General features: G+C 36.2%; 1 non-coding gene across 1 annotated transcript; it reads left to right on the forward strand.

Moving 5' to 3' along the window:
- The first annotated feature begins 4472 nt into the window (after positions 1 to 4472).
- Positions 4473 to 4579, forward strand: LOC128562830 (U6 spliceosomal RNA). Its single transcript, XR_008373530.1, has one exon. It is a non-coding gene; the product is annotated as a U6 spliceosomal RNA (small nuclear RNA).
- Positions 4580 to 5289: the final 710 nt, after the last annotated feature.

The following is a 5289-nucleotide window of genomic DNA, read 5'->3' on the forward strand; positions in this document are numbered from 1 at the left end:
CACCTCTGCACTCTAGCCTGGGTGGCAAAGTGAGGAGCCAGACGCTGCCTCAAAGAAACAAAAAATATCCTGTAGCCACAAAAAGTATCTGGTATCCACAAAAAGCCACAGCAACTTGTAGAAGTGTAAAATGGTTCTGTTATTTAGGAAAAAATTAATGAAAATAAAAAGTAACTATCAATAATGAACTTCTAAATAGCATATGGGAGAAAAGAAAAAACAACAATGAAAATCATAAAATATTTAGACCTGGAAAACGATGGTACCATATATCAAAACTTGTAAGTTTTGGGTGGTGCCCATAGCTCAGTGGGTAGGGTGCAGGCCACATACACCCAGGCTGGCAGGTTCAAACCCAGTTGGGGCCAGCTAAACAACAATGACAACTCCAACAACAACAAAAAAAAATAGCTGGGCATTGTGGGCACCTGTAGTCCCAGCTACTTGGGAAGCTGAGGCCAGAGAATTGCTTAAGTCCAAGAGTTTGAGGTTGCTCTGAGCTGTGATGCTACAGCACTCTACTAAGGGCAACTCAGTGAAACTCTGTCTCAAAAAAAAGAAAGAAAGAAAGAAAAATAAAAACTTGTAAGTTTTGACTAATTATATAGCCTTAAATGCATTCATTAAAAATGAATAGGTTAAGTGTTCAACTCAAGAGACGTTAAGAAAAAGTAACAGAACTTCAGTAAAGCAGAAAAAGGAAATAACAAGGGAGCATAAATTGACTAAATCTAAAATCAAGTAGCAATAGAGAGGATCAACAAAACTAAGAGCTGATTTCTTGGGGGGAAGCACTAGAAAGGCAAACCTCTTAAAATTCATAAAAATAGGCACTCGTGAATAATATTAAGAGTGAAAAGGGAAATGAATTATAATACAGTAAGATTTTTAAGATGTATTTGAAATTGATAATTTTCTCTTAAAAACTATCAAGATGTATTCAAGAAATAAAAAAACAAGTCAATAACTACAACAAAAATTTAGTTTTTAATATAGAAATTTGTTTTCCTCCAAGTCCCCAAAGACAACAGGCCCAGAGAGTTTTATAGGTGATTTTTACCAAATAACAGATAATCCTTATCTTATAAAAATTTTTTTAGGGCTCATTTCAAGAAGATTGTATGACCTTCTAGTTTTGAAACCAAAACTAGATAAAAATTCTTTTCTTTTCTTTTCTTTCTTTCTTCTTCTTTTTTTTTTTTTTTTAGACAGAGCCTTACTTTGTTGCCCTTGGTACAGTGCTGTGGTGTCATAGCTCACAGCAACCTCAAAACTCTTGGGCTCAAGCAATCCTCTTGCCTCAGACTCCTGAGTAGCTGGGGGGACTATAGGCAACCACCACAACACCTGGCTGTTTCTAGAAATAGGGTCTCTTTCTTGCTCAGGCTGGTTTGAACACCAGAGATCAAGCAGTCCACCCACCTTGGCCTCCTAGAATGCTAAAATTATAGGCATAAGCAATCACATCTGGCCATAAAAAAATTTTAGAATGACCTCACCTATAAACACAAGTGCAAAAATTATAAGCAAAAATACATCATGAACAAATAGGGTATATGTCCAAAATGGAATGTGACCCAATATCAGAAAATACATTGATATAGTATACCAAATTTGCAAATTAAAGGAGAAAACTATTCAGATATGTCAATAAATACAGAAAAAAATTTAAATTAGCAGTCATACATACATATTTTTTTAACTGAGAATTGAAGGATCTTTCCTTAACCTTCTAGAGAATAACTATAAAAAAGTCTATAGCAAATATCACATTTACAGTTGAACTTCTAGTGGCAACCCCATTGAAGTAAGGAACAAAACAAGGATGCCTACAATCTTTACTTTTGGGAGGTCCTCGCTTAGCTAGATGAGAAAAATTAATGAAGTATAAGAACTGAAGCAGAAGAAACAAAATTTTCTTTTTATACACTGTAATTGCCTACATAAAAATGCAAGGAAAACCATGGCTAACCTGTTAAAATGAATAAGAGCAAGATTTTGGAAACAAGATAAACATATAAGAATAGTTGTATTTCTGTACAACATTAACCAAACTTAAAATATTAAAAAACTTAAAATATAATCATAATAACCAAAAAAACCTTGAGAGAAAATTACTACTTTATGTCACCTGAGACAATGAATTAATTAACTAACTAGTTTTATGTTGCAATATTACCTTTTCAACATAAAAAAGGAACTGAAAAAAATGAATAAGCCATGTTCAGGGGTAAAAAAGAATCAGTATCCTAAATCCTCTTCAGAATTATTTTGGTTGAAATATCTATAGGGAATAGTATTTTAAAATAAACTTTGACAAGCTAATTCAAAAATTATATTGTAAAATTACATGGAAGGGCCAGGAATGGGTAAGACAGTGTTGAAGAAAAGTTAATGAGGTGTGTAGAAATTAACTATCAAATATCAAAACCTATTATAAAGCTTTAACACATAAGAAGAAAATTGAGAGCCCCAAAATAGACTGGCACATATTTACAAATCTGATCTATGACAGAGTAGTACAAATCAGTGCACAAAGAATGGACTACTCAACAAATGATGCTGAGATACTCACCTAACTATATGGAAAACTAAAATAAACATTTCACGCTTTTGGCTCAGTGGTTAGGGCGCCAACCACATACACTGCGGTTAGCAGGTTCGAACCCAGCTTGGGCCTGCTAAACAACAATGACAACTACAACAAAAAAAACAGCCAGGTGTTCTGGTGGACACCTGTAGTCACAGCTACTTGGGAGGCTGAGGCAAGAGAATTGCTTAAGCCCAAGAGTTTGAGGTTGTTGTGAGCTGTGACACCACAGCACTCTACCCAGAGCGACACAGTGAGACTCTGTCTCAAAAAAAAAAAAATTCATGCTTTTATACTTCCTTTTTGTTGTTGTTGTTGTTGTTTTTCTCATGTAGTCTCCACACGTTGTCCTGCTGACTTCAAACTCCTGAGATCAAGAGATCCTCCCATTTTGGCCTCCCAGGTATGTTGAATTACAGATGTGCACCACCACACCCAGGACTAGAATGTGATCTCGATTGTATTAATTATCTTGTGGAATGATAATTATAGGAATTAAATGAAAAATATTGTGATTCAGGCCAGGCATCGTGGCTCTCACCTGTAATCCTGTACTCTGGGAGGCTGAGGTGGGTGGATTGCTTGAGCTCACCATTTCAAGACCAGGCTGAGCAAAAGGGAGACTTCATCTCTACTAAAAATAGGAAAAAAGAAACTGAGGCAAGAGTATCTCTTAAGCCCAAGAGTTAGAGGTTGTTGCTGTGAGCTATGATTCCAGGGTACTCTACCCAGGGTAACAGCTTGAGACTGTCTCATTAAAAAAAAAAAAAAGAAAGAAAAATATTGTGATTCAAATTTTGTGTTTGCATATATGGTACATACCCCTAAGTACACATATTATCCTAAACACTGAAATGACACACACCAAAATGTTGAGAGTGACTACCTACGGATGGCATGATAGTAAAGGTTTTATTTGTGTTTTCCAATGGTCCTACAAGGCATATGTATTACTTTTATAATCAGAAAAAAATCAATAATGATTTGAATGTGTGGAAAGCTAAAATGACTATGAAATATTAACAGTGTTTGTTTCTAGAGTGGAGATTTGGGGGAGATACTTTCTTTTTAATTTTCTGAACTTTTCAACCATCTATTCTGAGCCCAGGTTTTGTAATTCATAAAAGAATAAATTCAGTTTCCAAACTCAATTCTGTAATCCTAGAGGACAAAACTATCTCTGCCAGTGTAGTACCGGAAACTCTGTCTGTTTGCATTAGTTTTGGGTGATAATGCTTCAAGTTCAATAACTGGCTGAAGTAACCATCTGCATGGAATTATTAAGTGGTTCCCCAGCCCTGGCTCCTCATCCTGGCTCAGTGCCTCAGTTCTGCTGGGAATGCCAAAGACTTGGAGGAATGCTGGGTGATTACAAAGAGCCAGGAGAGCAGAGGCCAGTGCAAGAACTGCCATTTTTGGTTGATGGAAGGCTAAAATAGTGCAATATTATCTTGGTAATTTGATACTTTATCCAGCATGTTGACAATTTCCAAATGTACATGATGCTGAGCTCATTAGGATCTCACGGTGTGCAAAAATATGGGCTTTCAAATCCAGAGGATCTGAGTTTGAGCCCTGACTGCCACCTGCCAGCTGTATGACCTTGTGTGATATGTCTCAATCTCTCTAAGCTTCTGTTCTTAGCTTTAAAGTTCCAATGGCACTACCTCTCCCAGAGGACTGTTGTGATGATTAAATGAGATAATGCAAGTTAATATCATCATCATTATCATCACCACCACCACTATCATCATTATTGGGTTAAAGCACTGGGCTAGCTGATGTTTGGGGATCTATCTTTTGGGAATTTACCAAATGAAGTCTCCAAACCAAAAACAAAAACCTATTAAAATGACATTGAGTAGATAAATTGGAACTTTCAGTGCTCTCTTCGGCAGCACATGTACTAAAATTGGAATGATACAGAGAAGATTAGCATGGCCCCTGCGCAAGGATGACATGCAAATTCGTGAAGCGTTCCATATTTTTTGACCGAGTCAGTTTTATCCCAGGGTCTCAAGGCTGGTTCAATATACATAAATCTATAAGTATAATTCAGCACATAAACAAATTAAAAAACAAAGACCATATGATTCTCTCAATTGATGCAGAAAAAAACTTTTAATAATATCCAGCATCCCTTCATGATCAGAACACTTAAGAAAATTGGTATAGAACGGACATTTCTTAAACTGATAGAGGCCATCTACAGCAAACCCACAGCCAATATCGTATTGAATGGAGTTAAATCGAAACCATTTCCACTTAGATCAGGAACCAGACAAGGCTGCCCATTGTCCCCACTTCTCTTTAATATTGTAATGGAAGTTTTAGCCATTGCAATTAGGGAAGAAAAGGCAATCAAGGGTATCCATATAGGGTCAGAAGAGATCAAACTTTCGCTATTCACAGATGATATGATTGTATATCTGGAAAACACCAGGGATTCTACTACAAAACTCTTAGAAGTGATCAAGGAATACAGCAGTGTCTCAGGTTACAAAATCAACACTCATAAATCAGTAGCCTTTATATATACCAACAATAGTCAAGCTGAGAAAACAGTTAAGGACTCTATTCCATTCACAGTAGTGCCAAAGAAGATGAAATATGTGGGAGTTTATCTAACAAAGGACGTGAAAGATCTCTATAAAGCGAACTATGAAACTCTAAGAAAAGAAATAGCTGAAAATGTTAAC

This window comes from Nycticebus coucang, chromosome 12 (genome assembly GCF_027406575.1).
Source record: "Nycticebus coucang isolate mNycCou1 chromosome 12, mNycCou1.pri, whole genome shotgun sequence".
Lineage (NCBI taxonomy): Eukaryota > Metazoa > Chordata > Mammalia > Primates > Lorisidae > Nycticebus > Nycticebus coucang.